This window comes from Triticum dicoccoides, chromosome 7B, assembly GCF_002162155.2.
Source record: "Triticum dicoccoides isolate Atlit2015 ecotype Zavitan chromosome 7B, WEW_v2.0, whole genome shotgun sequence".
NCBI classification, from domain to species: Eukaryota; Viridiplantae; Streptophyta; class Magnoliopsida; order Poales; family Poaceae; genus Triticum; species Triticum dicoccoides.
The window spans coordinates 30,517,741-30,533,904 of NC_041393.1; positions in this window are offsets into that span (position 1 = coordinate 30,517,741).

A 16,164-nucleotide genomic window follows, 5' to 3' on the forward strand; every position below is an offset into this window, starting at 1 on the left:
GGACAAGGGGCAGTACAAGTCCCATGTTGCTCATAAGGAGAGTCGCCGATGCGACAAGAGGATCTTGAGGACATTCAGCGAGTACGTTTCGAGTGGGTCCGAGAGGAACATCACTCCAGAGGCTGACTAGATGGTGAAGCAGGGTTACCAGTGGACTGAGTCAAAGGAGGAGACCATTCCCGCTGCCGAGACCGATGAGGAGCATGAGGAGTGATCACTGCAGTTTGGGCTACCACCTGTGTCGTAGGTGTCCCCTCTGCCTTTTTCGTGTCTCGATGCCAAAGGGGGAGAGTGTGTAGGATTTGCGTGTCGTGTCGTCGTGTCTCGCGCTTTGCGTTCGTTCGGTTGAACCTCGTTTGCTTTGGTTTGTTGGCTTGTGTTTGTGTTCGTCTGGTTCCAGGAGACTATCATATGGTGTAAGACATATGTCCTCTGCTTATCTTATTGGCTTATCCTATTATCTTGTATGTTAGTAGATTGTGAGCTCATCTTTCCATGTGCCCTTTTCACTTCATGCTCAATTCTATACCTTGCATCCATACTCATTATCATACATATTGTTGCAAGGATTTCCTTGTTTATAAAATATAGGGGGAGTGTTGATCCTAGTATGTGTGCCATGCAGTCCAAAGCACTTCTCCAGAGTGCACACATCTAGGGGGAGCCTGTCTATATTTTATAGATTTTGGGTTTGCTTATGTGTCATTTTATATATCTTTTTGCAAATCATGTATTGTCATCAATCCACCAAAAAGGGGAGATTGTAAGGGCATATTTCTCTCTAAGTGGTTTTGGTGATTGATGACAATGCATTTGCGGACTAATCGGGTGCATTGAGCATTTCAGGTATCTCATGTATAGGCACAAGACGATTTCGTGCCCCTCAGAGTTCATTCGAAGACGATGTTTCGCTATGTTTCTTTTTGGTGGAATTGAGTCATAGGAAACCCGTTCTATTAAGAGGGGGTCCGCTTCGGAAAGGTTAGGGTGGGATCGACACATACACATATGTTCCTTTGCACTGCCTTTCCTTGCATTTTTGGAGCTCTAGTTGTTTCCCTTGTCATCGCAAAGAATGTTGGCCTCCCAAGTGCTACTGATCTGTGGCTCGCGGTAGTACTGCTCAAGGGAGAAATAGTACTGCAATGGGCCACAGTAGTACTGCCCAGGGCAGCGGTAGTACCACGTACGCGGTAGTACTGCTCCTGGATTGCAGTAGTATCGTGGCCTCTGGCCCAGTACCGTGGCATGAACGGATGTAGGGGCAGAAGTAATTTTTTACTTCCGCACCCTACGTGGTAGTACCGCTCCCTGTGAGCTATAGTACCGTGCCAAATTTTTGCACTCATCGAAACTCAGCGGAAGTAGTCATGGATGTAATTTTATTCATCCGTGCCTTCCTAGCCCAGTCGAACCCTGCCTTGTGGTAGTACCGCAAGGGCGCACGGTAGTACCGCTCCGACGGTTCTACCGCTCATAGCATCAACACAAAAGGGCTTCTTCTGGTATATGTCGGGTGCGGTAGTACCTCACCTCCTAGCGGTAGTACCGCAACGCCTTGCGATAGTACCGTTTGTCTGGTGCGGTAGTACCGCATGTCGCGGGCTGGTTAAGTGGATAACAGTTGGATTTGTCCCCTTCACTATAAAAGGGGAGTCTTCTTCTCCGAGTTGACTACCTCTTCCATCCCCAGCTCCATTGACGCTCTAAACTCCATTTTCACCCGATCTCTCTTCCTAGCCAATCAAACTGGTTGATTCTCTAGGGATTGGTTGAGAAGGCCTCGATCTACACTTTCACTAAGAGAAATTTGATTCCCCCCACTAATCCCTTGCGGATCTTGTTACTCTTGGGTGTTTGAGCACCCTAGACGGTTGAGGTCACCACGGAGCCATAGTCCATTGTGGTGAAGCTTCGTGGTGTCGTTGGGAGCCTCAAATTAAGTTGTGGAGATTGCCCCAACCTTGTTTGTAAAGGTTCGGTCGCCGCCTCCAAGGGCACCAATAGTGGAATCACGACACCTCGCATTGTTTGAGGGCGTGAGGAGAATACGGTGGCCCGAGTGGATTCTTGGGGAGCATTGTGCCTCCACACCGCTCCAACAGATACGTACTTCCCCTCAAAGGGAAGGAACTTCGGTAACACATCCTCGTCTCCATCGATTCCACTTTTGGTTATCTCTCAGCTTTACTTGTGCAAGCTATATTGTGTTATATCCTTTGCTTGCTTGTGTGCTTGTTGTTGTTGCATCATATAGGTTGCTCACCTAGTTGCATATCTAGACAACCTACTTTGATGCAAAGTTTAATTTGGTAAATAAAAGCTAAAAATTGTTAGTTGCCTTTCAGATCTTCTTTGCTTCTTCATTAACCTGAGCTTTGGTCAGTTTCCGGTTCTCCCGCACGTTGTGCTGAACGTTATGGGAAAATCAAGATCGTGACCCGTGGATCGCCCAAGCCCCACGATCATGAAGGAAATATACCCTAGAGGCAATAATAAAGTTATTATTTATTTATAAATATTTATTATTCATGCTAGAATTGTATTAACCGGAAACTTAGTACATGTGTGAATACATAGACAAAACATAGTGCCCCTATATAGTATGCCTCTACTTGACTAGCTCGTTAATCAAAGATGGTTATGTTTCCTAACCATAGACATGTGTTGTCATTTGATAAACGAGATCACATCATTAGGAGAATGATGTGATGGACATGACCCATCCGTTATCTTAGCATTATGATTGTTACAGGTTCGTTGCTACTGCTTCCTTCATGACTTATACATGTTCCTCAGACTATGAGATTATGCAACTCCCGAATACCGGAGGAACACCATATGTGCTATCAAACATCACAACCACTGAGTGATTATAAAGATGCTCTACAGGTGTCTCTGAAGGTGTTTGTTGGGTTGGTATAGATCGAGATTAGGATTTGTCACTCTGTGTAACGGAGAGGTATCTCTGGGCCCTCTTGGTAACGCTCATCACTATAACCCTTGCAAACAGAGTGACAAATGGGTTAGTTACAGGATGAAGCATTATGGAATGAGTAAAGAGACTTTCTGGTAACGAGATTGAACTAGTTATGATGATACCGACGATCGAATCTTGGGCAAGTAACATACCGGTGACAAAGGGAACAACATATGTTGTTATGCGGTTTGACCGATAAAGATCTTCATAGAATATGTAGGATCCAATATGAGCATCCAGGTTCCGCTATTGTTTATTGATCGGAGATGTGTCTCAATCATGTCTACAAAGTTCTAGAACTCGTAGGGTCTGCATGCTTAACGTTCGATGATGATTTGTATTATGAGTTATGTGTTTTGATGACCAAAGTTTGTTCGGAGTCCCGGATGAGATCACGGACGTGATGAGGAGTCTTGAAATGGTCAAGACATAAAGATTGATATATCGGAAGGCTACATTCGGACATCGGAATGGTTCCGGAGAAGTTCGGGTATTTTCTGAAGTATCGGGAGGGTAACAACCCCTCGGGGAGTTGTTGGGCCTTAGTGGGCCTTAGTGGGAAGGATAGGCAACGGCCAGGAGGCGGCACGCACCCCCCCAATCCCAGTCCGAAATGGACAAGGGGTTGGGGGCGCGGCCCCCCTCTCCCTTCCTTTCCCCTTCTCCTTTAGGTGGAAACCTACTAGGACTTGGAGTCCTAGTAGGATTCCCCTTCTCGTGGCGTGCCTAGCTTGGCCGGCCGGCCTCCCCCTGCATCCTTTATATATGGGGGCATGGAGGCACCCTAGAACACACCAAGTTTTGCCTTACCCGTGTGTGGTGCCCCCCTCCACAGTTACACACCTCGATCATATTGCCGTAGTGCTTAGGCGAAGCCCTGAGCCGGTAACATCATCAGCACCGTCGCCACGCCATCGTGCTGACGGAACTCACCCTCGTCCTCAACTGGATCAAGAGCACCAGGGACATCATCGAGCTAAACATGTCCTGAACGCGGACATGTTGTACGTTTGGTACTTGGATCAGTTGGATCATGAAGACGTTCGACTACATCAACCGCGTTAACCAAACGCTTACGCTTTTGATCTACGAGGGTACGTGGACACACTCTCCCCTCTTGTTGCTATGCATCTCCTAGATAGATCTTGCGTGATCGTAGGATTTTTTTTTGAACTTACTGCGTTCACCAACAGTGGCATCAGATCCAGGTCTATGCATAGATGTTGTATGCACGAGTAGAACACAAAGAGTTGTGGGCGATAATAGTCATACTGCTTACCACGAACATCTTACTTTGATTCAGCAGTATTGTTGGATGAAGCGGCCCGGACCGACATTACATGACCGCGTTCATGAGACTGGTTCTACCAATGTGCTTTTGCACATAGGTGGCTAGCGGGTGTTTGTTTCTCCAACATTAGTTGAATCGAGTTTGACTACGGCCGATCCTTGTTGAAGGTTAAAACAACACACTTGACGAAAAATCATTGTGGTTTTGATGCGTAGGTAAGAACGGTTCTTGCTAGAAGACGTCTAACTTGTTTTTGCAGGGCTTGTTGTGATGTGATATGGTCAAGACATGACGTGATATAAATTGTTGTATGAGATGATCATGTTTTGTAACAGAGTTATCGGCAACTGGCAGGAGCCATATGGTTGTCGCTTTATTGTATGCAATACAATCGCCATGTAATTGTTTTACTTTATCACTAAGCGGTAGAAATAGTCATAGAAGCAATAGTTGGCGAGACGACCACGACGCTACGATGGAGATCAAGGTGTCGCTCCGGTGACGATGGAGATCATGACGATGATTCGGTGGTGGAGATCATGAGCACAAGATGATGATGTCCATATCATGTCACATATTTTGATTGCATGTGATGTTTATCTTTTATGCATCTTATTTTTCTTAGTACGGCGGTAGCATTATGAGATGATCCCTTACTGAATTTCAAGGTATAAGTATTCTCCCTGAGTATGCAACGTTGCTACAGTTCGTCGTGCCGAGACACCACATGATGATCGGGTGTGATAAGCTCTACGTTCACATACAACGGGTGCAAGCCAGTTTTGCACACGCAGAATACTCGGGTTAAACTTGACGAGCCTAGCATATGCAGATATGGCCTCGGAGCACTGAGACTGAAAGGTCGAACATGAATCATATAGTAGATATGATCAACATAGTGATGTTCACCTTTGAAAACTACTCCATCTCATGTGATGATCGGACATGATTTAGTTGATGACTAGAGGGATGTCTACCTAAGTGGGAGTTCTTAAGTAATATGATTAATTGAACTTTAATTTATCATGAACTTAGTCCTGATAGTTATTTTGCATGTCTATGTTATTGTAGATCAATGGCCCGTGCTACCGTTCCTTTGAATTTTAATGCGTTCCTAGAGAAAGCTAAGTTGAAAGATGATGGTAGTAATTACACGGACTGGGTCTGTAACTTGAGGATTATCCTCATTGCTGCACAAAAGAATTACGTCATGGAAGCACCGCTAGGTGTACCACCCGCGCCAGCAACTGCAGACATTGTGAATGCCTGGCAGACGCGTGTTGATGACTACTCGATAGTTCAGTGTGCCATGCTTTACGGCTTAGAATCGGGACTTCAAAGACATTTTGAACGTCATGGAGCATATGAGATGTTCCAAGAGTTGAAGTTAATATTTCAAGCAAATGCCCGAGTTGAGAGATATGAAGTCTCCAACAAGTTCTATAGCTGCAAGATGGAGGAGAATAGTTCTGCCAGTGAACATATACTCAAAATGTCTGGGTATCATAACCACTTGACTCAGCTGGAAGTTAATCTTCCTGATGATAGTGTCATTGACAAAGTTCTTCAATCACTGCCACCAAGCTATAAAGGCTTCGTGATGAACTATAATATGCAAGGGATGACAAAACAATTCTCGAGCTCTTCGCAATGCTAAAGGCTGCATAGGTAGAAATCAAAAAGGAGCATCAAGTGTTGATGGTCAACAAGACCACTAGTTTCAAGAAAAAGGGCAAAGGGAAGAAGTCGAACTTCAAGAAGAACGACAAGAAAGTTGCTGCTCAGGAGAAGAAACCCAAGTCTGGACCTAAGCCTGAAACTGAGTGCTTCTACTGCAAAGGGACTGGTCACTGGAAACGAAACAACCCCAAGTATTTGGCAGATAAGAAGGATGGCAAAGTGAAAGGTATATTTGATATACATGTTATTGATGTGTACCTTACTAATGCTCGTAGTAGCGCCTGGGTATTTGATACTGGTTCTATTGCTCATATTTGCAACTCGAAATAGGGGCTATGGATTAAATGAAGATTGGCTAAGGACGAGGTGACGATGCATGTGGGAAATGGTTCCAAGGTCGATGTGATCGCCGTCGGCACAATACCTCTACATCTACCTTCAGGATTAGTTTTAGACCTGAATAATTGTTATTTGGTGCCAGCGTTGAGCATGAACATTATATATGGATCTTGTTTGATGCGAGACGCTAATTCATTTAAATCAGAGAATAATGGTTGTTCTATTTATATGAGTAATATCTTTTATGGTCATGCACCCTTGCTGAGTGGTCTATTTTTGTTGAATCTCGATCGTGATGATACACATGTTCATAATATTGAAGCCAAAAGATGTAAAGTTGATAATCATAGTGCAACTTATTTGTGTCACTGCCGTTTAGGTCATATCGGTGTAAAGAGCATGAAGAAACTCCATGCTGATGGGCTGTTGGAATCACTTGAGTATGAATCACTTGGTGCTTGCGAACCGTGCCTCATGGGCAAGATGACTAAAACTCCGTTCTCCGGAACAATGGAACGAGCTACTGACTTATAGAACTAATACATACCGATGTATGTGGTCCAATGAGTGTTGAGGCTCGTGGCGGGCATCGTTATTTTCTTACCTTCACCGATGATTTGAGCAGATATGGGTATATCTACTTAATGAAGCATAAGTCTGAAACATTTGAAAAGTTCAAAGAATTTCATGAAGTGGAAAATCATCGTAACAAGAAAATAAAGTTTCTATGATTTGATCGTGGAGGAGAATATTTGAGTTACGAGTTTGGTCTTCATTTGAAACAATGTGGAATAGTTTCGCAACTCACGCCACCTAGAACACCATAGCGTAATGGTGTGTCCGAATGTCATAACCGTACTTTATTGGATATGGTGCGATCTATGATGTCTCTTACTGATATACCGCTATCGTTTTGGGGTTATGCTTTAGAGATGGATGCATTCACTTTAAATAGGGCACCATCCAAATCCGTTGAGTCGACGCCTTATGAACTATGGTTTGGCAAGAAACCAAAGTTGTCGTTTTTCTTAAAGTTTGGGGCTGCAATGCTTATGTGAAAAAGCAACCTGATAAGCTCGAACCCAAATTGGAGAAGTGCGTCTTCATAGGATACCTAAAGGAAACTATTGGGTACACCTTCTATCACAGATCTTAAGGCAAAATATTTGTTGCTAAGAATGGATCCTTTCTAGAGAAGGGGTTTCTCTCGAAAGAAGTGAGTGGGAGGAAAGTAGAGCTTGATGAGGTAATTGTTCCTTCTCCCGAATTGGAAAGTAGTTCATCACAGAAATCAGTTCCAGTGATTCCTACACCTATTAGTGAGGAAGTTAATGATGATGACCATGAAACTTCAGATTAAGTTATTACAGAACCTCGTAGGTCTTCCAGAGTGCGATCTGCACCAGAGTGATATGGTAATCCTGTTCTGGAAGTCATGTTACTAGACCATGATGAACCTACGAACTATGAGGAAGCGATGATGAGCCCAGATTCCGCGAAATGGCTTGAGGCCATGAAATCTGAGATGGGATCCATGTATGAGAACAAAGTGTGGACTTTGGTGGATTTGCCCGACGATCGGCAAGCCATAGAAAATAAATGGATCTTCAAGAAGAAGACTGACGCTGACGGTAATGTTACTGTCTACAAAGCTTTACTTGTTGTGAAAGGTTTTCGACAAGTTCAAGGAGTTGACTACGATGAGACTTTCTCACCCGTAGCGATGCTTAAGTCTGTCCGAATCATGTAAGCAATCGCTGCATTTTATGATTATGAAAATTTGGTAGATGGATGCAAAAACTACATTCCTGAATGGATTTCTGGAAGAAGAGTTGTATATGATGCAACTAGAAGGTTTTGTCGATCCAAAGGGTGCTAACAAAGTGTGCAAGCTCCAGGGACCCTTTTATGGACTGGTGCAAGCCTCTCGGAGTTGGAATAAACATTTTGATAGTGTGATCAAAGCATATGGTTTTATACAGACTTTTGGAGAAGCCTGTATTTACAAGAATGTGAGTGGGAGCTCTGTAGCATTTCTAATATTATATGTGGATGACATATTGTTGATTGGAAATGATATAGAATTTCTGGATAGCATAAGGGATACTTGAATAAGAGTTTTTCAATGAAAGACCTCGGTGAAGCTGCTTATAGGCATCAAGATCTATAGAGATAGATCAAGACACTTAATTTGACTTTCACAAAGCACATAACTTGATAAAGTTTTGAAGAAGTTCAAAATGGATCAGTCAAAGAAAGGGTTCTTGCCTGTGTTACAAGGTGTGAAGTTGAGTCAGACTCAATGCCCGACCACTACAGAAGATAGAGAGCAAATGAAAGTCATTCCCTATGCTTCAGCCATAGGTTCTATCATGTATGCAATGCTGTGTACCAGACCGGATGTGTGCCTTGCTATAAGTATAGCAGGGAGGTACCAAAGTAATCCCAGAGTGGAGCACTGGACAACGGTCAAGAACATCCTGAAATACCTGAAAAGGACTAAGGATATGTTTCTCATTTGTGGAGGTGACAAAGAGCTCATCGTAAACGGTTACGTCGATGCAAGCTTTGACACTGATCCGGATGACTCTAAGGTGCAATCCGGATACATATTTTTATTGAATGCTGGAGCTCTCAGTTCGTGCAGTTCCAAGCAAAGCGTCCTGGCGGGATCTACGTGTGAAGCGGAGTACATAGCTTCTTTGGAAGCAGGAAATGAAGGAGTCTGGATGAAGGAGTTCATATCTGGTCTAGGTGTCATACCTAGTGCATCAGGTCCAATGAAAATCTTTTGTGACAATACTGGTGCAATTGCCTTGGCAAAGGAATCCAGATTTCACAAGAGAACCAAGCACATCAAGAGACGCTTCAATTCCATCCGTCATCAAGTGTTGAAGGGAGACATAGAGATTTGCAAGATACATACGGATCTGAATGTTGTAGAACAGATGAATAAGCCTCTTCCACGATCAAAACATGATCAACACCAAAACTCCATGGGTGTTAGAATCATTACTTTGTAATCTAGATTATTGACTCTAGTGCAAGTGGGAGACTAAAGGAAATATGCCTAGAGGCAATAATAAAGTTATTATTTATTTCCTTATTTCATGATAAATGTTTATTATTCATGCTAGAATTGTATTAACCAGAAACTTAGTACATGTGTGAATACATACACAAAACATAGTGTCCCTAGTATGCCTCTACTTGACTAGCTCGTTAATCAAAGATGGTTATGTTTCCTAACCATAGACATGTGTTGTCATTTGATAAACGAGATCACATCATTAGGAGAATGATGTGATGGACATGACCCATCCGTTAGCTTAGCATTATGATCGTTACAGTTTCATTGCTACTGCTTTCTTCATGACTTATACATGTTCCTTAGACTATGAGATTATGCAACTCCCGAATACCGGAGGAACACCTTGTGTGCTATCAAACGTCACAACGTAACTGAGTGATTATAAATATTCTCTACAGGTGTCTCCGAAGGTGTTTGTTGGGTTGGCATAGATCGAGATTAGGATTTGTCACTCGGTGTAACAGAGAGGTATCTCTGGGCCCTCTCGGTAATGCTCATCACTATAAGCCTTACAAGAAAAGTGACTAATGAGTTAGTTGCATGATGAAGCATTATGGAACGAGTAAAGAGACTTGTCGGTAAAGAGATTGAACTAGGTATGATTATACCAACGATCAAATCCTGGGCAAGTAACATATCGGTGACAAAGGGAACAACATATGTTGTTATGCGGTTTGACTGATAAAGATCTTCGTAGAATATGTAGGAGCCAATATGAGAATCCAGGTTCCGCTATTGGAGATGTGTCTCGATCATGTCTACATATATAGTTCTCGAACCCATAGGGTCCGCACGCTTAACGTTCGATGACAATTTGTATTATGAGTTATGTGTTTTGATGACCGAAGTTTGTTTGGAGTCCTGGATGAGATCACGGATGTGATGAGGAGTCTCGAAATGGTCGAGACATAAAGATTGATATATTGCAAGGCTATATTCGGACATCAGAATGGTTCCGAAGAAGTTTGGGTATTTCCGGAATACCGGGAGGTTAGCGGAATCCCCTGGGGAGTTGTTGTGCCTTAGTGGGCCTTAGTGGGAAGGAGAGGCAGCAGCCATGAGGTGGTCCCCCCCAAGCCCAGTCCAAATTGGACAAGGGGTCCTAGTAGGATTCCCCTTCTCCCGGCACACTTTTCTTGGCCGGCCGGCATCCCCCTCCCTCCTTTATATACGGGGGAAGGGAGGCACCCTAGAACACACCAAGTTTTACCTTAGCCGTGTGCGGTGCCCCCCTCCACAGTTACACACCACGATCATATCGTCGTAGTGCTTAGGCGAAGCCCTTAGCCGGTAACATCATCATCACTGTCGCCACACCGTCGTGTTGACGGAACTCTCCCTCGTCCTCAACTGGATCAAGAGCACGAGGGACGTCATCAAGCTGAACGTGTGCTGAAAGCGGAGGCGCCGTACGTTCGGTACTTGGATCGGTTGGATCGCGAAGACGTTCGAATACATCAACCGCGTTAACCAAACGCTTACGCTTTCGGTCTACGAGGGTACGTGGACACACTCTCCCCTCTCGTTGCTAGCATCTCCTAGATAGATCTTGCATGATCGTAGGATTTTTTTTGAAATTACTGCGTTCACCAACAGATCATGGGGCAGAAACTGCCATTCCACTTTCCTCCTGCCCTGGGTGCATCCGCCATGTGTACTGCATGCATTGCATGGGGGTAGGTGGCAGATGCGGAGGGTGCGTGACGGACGCCATGGCAACAAACCAGGCGTCATTGGTTGGCATAGAAGGTTGGCTCTGATTCCCCGAGCTATTGAAGGCGCAGGGAAGCCATATTGGGGGAGTGGGGCGGTTGCTTCCTGAATGAGAAGCCTGCCCCCTGTCTCGTTCTCCTATAAAAGGGGGCAGGAGTGGTGTGTTTTCTCACACACACTCCTTCTCCCTTTGTTCAAACTTTCTTCGTCTGCCATGACTAGAGGGGAGGACGTGGTGGCACTTCAATGGTGGGTATGATGAAAACTAGCTTGACTGTAATTCCCATGTTTTCTCAGGAGTGCTTTGCTTTATATGAGTTTGTTAGGCTTGTCCTTTGCTACAAAAGGATTGGGCCACCTTGCTGCACCTTAATTACTTTTGTTACTTGTTACCCGTTACGAATTATCTTTTCACACAACTATCTGTTACCGATAATTTCAGTGCTTGCAGAGAATACCTTGCTAAAAACCGCTTGTCATTTCCTTCTGCTCCTAGTTGGGTTTGACACTCTTACTTATAGAAAGGACTATGATAGATCCCCTATACTTGTGGGTCATCAAGACTCTTTTCTGGCGCCATTGCCAGGGAGTGAAGCGCCTTTGGTAAGTGGAATTTGGTAAGGAAACATTTATATAGTGTGCTGAAATTTACTGGCACTTGTTACTATGGAAAATAATCCTTTGAGGGGCTTGTTCGGGGTATCTTCACCTTGACCGGAAGAGCAAAGAGTTGCTCCACAACCCACTGCACCTACTAAAAATATTTATTATGAAATTCCTTCGGGTATGATAGAGAATTTGCTGGCTAATCCTTATGCAGGAGATGGAACATTACATCATGATATGCATCTAATCTATGTGGATGAAGTTTGTGGATTATTTAAGCTTGCATGTTTGCCCGAGGATGAAGTCAAGAAGAAGGTCTTCCCTTTATCTTTGAAGGATAAGGCATTGATATGGTATAGGCTATGTGATGATATTGGGTCATGGAACTACAACCGATTGAAATTGAAATTTCATCAGAAGTTTTATCCTATGCATCTGGTTCATCGTGATCAGAATTATATTTATAATTTTTGGCCTCGCGAAGGAGAAAGTATCGCTCAAGCTTGCGGTAGGCTTAAGTCAATGTTATATTCATGCCCCAATCATGAGATCTCAAGAGATATTATTATTCGGAACTTTCATGCTCGGCTTTCTCATAATGATCGATCCATGCTCGATACTTCTTGTACTAGTTCTTTTATGAATAAGACTATGAATTCAAATGGGATTTATTGGAAAGAATTAAATGCAACTCTGAAGATTGGGAACTCATCTTTGGCTACTCATGTTGATCTCCCTAGGGATAAGTGGTTTAAATATCATCCTCCCATTGAAGTGAAAGTAGTAGAACCTATTAAAGTTGAAGAAGAAACTATTACTTATAATGTTGATCCTATTGTTCCTACTGCTAATATTGAGAAGCCACATTTTCCAGTTAGAATAAAGGGTCATGATAAAGCTTCAACTGTGGTTCGTAAGAGTTATACTAGAACACCTACACCCCCTGAGCAAATTAAAGTTGAACCTAGTATTGCTATGGTTAAAGATCTCTTGGTTGATAATATTGATGGGCATGTTCCTTATTTCTGCGATGAAGCTGCTAGAATTGCTAAATCCGATACTAAAGATAAACATAGACCTGTTGTTGGCATGCCTGTTGTTTCTGTTAAAATAGGAGCTCATTGTTATCATGGATTATGTGATGTGGGTGCTAGTGTGAGTGCAATTCCTTTTTCCTTGTATCAAGAAATTATGAATGACATTGCACCTGCTGAGAGAGAAAATATTGATGTTACTATTAAGCTTGCCAATAGAGATACTATATCACCAATTGGGATTGTTAGAGATGTTGAAGTCTTGTGTGGGAAAATAAAATACCCTACTGATTTTCTTGTTCTTGCTTCCCCACAAGATTATTTTTGTCCCATTATATTTGGTAGACCTTTCTTGAACACGGTTAATGCTAAGATAGACTGCGAGAAAGATATTGTTACTATTGGTCTAGGGGATATGTCTCACCACTTTAATTTCTCTAAATTTCGTAGACAGCCCCATGATAAAGAATTGCCTAGTAAGGATGAAATTATTGGTCTTGCTACTATTGTCGTGCCTCCTACTGATCCTTTAGAATAATATTTGCTAGACCATGAAAATGATATGTTTATGAATGAAAGAAGGGAAATAGATGAAATATTCTTTAATCAAGGGCCTGTTTTGAAACACAATTTGCATGTTGAAATCCTTGGGGATCCTCCTCCACCCAAGGGTGATCACGTGTTTGAGCTAAAAAAATTACCCGATACTTTGAAATATGCGTTTCTTGATGAAAATAAGATATATCTTGTTATTATTAGTGCTAACCTTTCAGAGCATGAAGAAAAGAAATTATTGAAAATTCTGAAGAAGCATCGTGCTGCTATTGGATATACTCTTGATGATCTTAAGGGCATTAGTCCCAGTCTATGTCAGCATAAAATTAATATGGAACCTGATGCTAAACTAGTTGTTGATCACCAACAAAGGTTGAATCCTAAGATGAAGGAAGTGGTAAGAAATGAAATACTTAAGCTCTTGGAGGCAGGTATAATTTATCCTATTGCTGATAGTAGATGGGTAAGCCCCATTCACCGTGTCCCTAAGAAGGGAGGTATTGCTGTTGTTCCTAATGATAAGAATGAAATGATTCCACAAAGAATTGTTACAAGTTATAGAATGTTAATTGATTTTTGCAAATTAAATAAAGATACTAGAAAATATCATTACCCTCTACCTTTTATTGATCAAATGCTAGAAATACTGTCCAAACATACACATTTTTGCTTTCTAGATGGTTCTTTTGGTTTTTCTCAAATACCTGTGTCAAAAGATGATCAGGAAAAGACCACTTTTACTTGCCCTTTTGATACTTTCCCTTATAGATTTATTCCTTTTGCTTTATGCAATGCACCTGCTACCTTTCAAAGATGTATGGTTGCTATATTCTATGATTTTTGTGAAAAGATTGTTGAGGTTTTCATGGATGATATCTTCGTTTACGAAACTTCTTTTGATGATTGCTTAAACAACCTTGATCGAGTTTTGCGGAGATGTGAAGAAACTAATCTTGTCTTGCATTGGGAGAAGTGCCACTTTATGGTTAATGAAGGTATTGTCTTGGGGCATAAAATTTCTGAAAGAGGTATTGAAGGAGCTAAAGCTAAAGTAGATGCTATTGAAAAGATGTCGTGTCCTAAAGATATCAAAGGTATAAGAAGTTTCCTTGGTCATGTTTGTTTCTATAGGAGGTTTATTAAAGCTTTCTCTATAATTTCTAGGCCTCTCACTAATCTCTTACAAAAATATGTTCCTTTTGTTTTTGATGATGATTGTGTAGAAGTATTTGACATACTTAAGAAGGCCTTGATTTCTGCACCTATTGTTCAACCACCTGATTGGAATTTACCTTTTGAAATTATGTGATGCTAGCGATTATGTTGTTGGTGTTGTTCTAGGACAAAGAGTTGATAAGAAATTAAATGTTATTCATTATGCTAGTAAAACTCTAGACAGTGCCTAGAGAAATTATGCTACTACTGGAAAGGAATTTCTAGCAGTTGTATTTTCTTGTGATAAGTTTAGAATCTTACATTGTTGATTCCAAAGTAACTATTCATACTGATCATGCTGCTATTAAATATCTTATGGAAAAGAAAGATGCTAAACCTAGACTTATTAGATGGGTTCTCTTGCTGCAAGAATTTGATTTGCATATTATTGATAGAAAGGGACCCGAGAACCCCATTGCAGACAACTTGTCTAGGTTAGAAAATGTTCTTGATGACCCACTACCTATTGATGATAGCTTTCCTGATGAACAACTAGCTGTCATAAATGCTTCTCGTAATACCCCATGGTATGCTGATTATGCTAATTACATTGTTGCTAAATTTATACCACCTAGTTTCACATACCAGCAAAAGAAAAAGGTTTTATATGATTTAAGACATTACTTTTGGGATGACCCACACCTTTATAAAGAAGGAGTAGATGGTGTTATTATACGTTGTGTACCTGAGCATGAACAGGAACATATCCTATGCAAGTGCCACTCTGAGGCCTACGGAGGACACCACGCTGGAGAAAGAACTGCACACAAGGTATTGCAAGCTTGTTTTTATTGGCCTACTCTCTTCAAGGATGCTCGTAAGTTTGTCTTGTCTTGTGATGAATGCCAAAGAATTGGCAATATTAGTAAATGTCAAGAAATGCCTATGAATTATTCACTTGTTATTGAACCATTTTATGTTTGGGGCTTTGATTATATGGGACCTTTTCCTTCCTCTAATGGTTATACACATATTTTAGTTGTTGTTGATTACATTACTAAGTGGGTAGAAGCTATTCCAACTAGTAGTATTGATCATAACACTTCTATTAAGATGCTTAAAGAAGTTATTTTTCCGAGGTTTGGAGACCCTAGATATTTAATGATTGATGGTGGTTCACATTTTATTCATGGTGCTTTCTGTAAAATGCTCGCTAAATATGATGTCAACCATAGAATTGCATCTCCATATCACGCTCAGTCTAGCGGTCAAGTAGAATTGAGCAATAGAGAGATTAAATTGATTTTGCAAAAGACTATTAATAGATCTAGAGAGAATTGGTCTAAGAAACTCGATGATGCATTATGGGCTTATAGAACTGCTTACAAAAACCCTATGGGTATGTCTCCGTATAAAATGGTTTATCGAAAAGCATGTCACTTACCTCTCAAACTAGAACATAAAGCTTATTGGGCAATCAAAGAGCTCAACTATGATTTCAAACTTGCCGGTGAGAAGTGGTTATTTCACATTAGCTCACTTGATGAATGGAGAAGCCAAGCCTATGAGAATGCCAAGTTGTTTAAAGAAAAGGTTAAAAGATGGCATGACAAAAGGATACAAAAGTGTGAGTTTAACATACGTGATCATGTTTTGCTATACAACTCTCGTTTAAGATTTTTTGCACGAAAGCTTCTCTCTAAATGGGAAGGTCCTTACA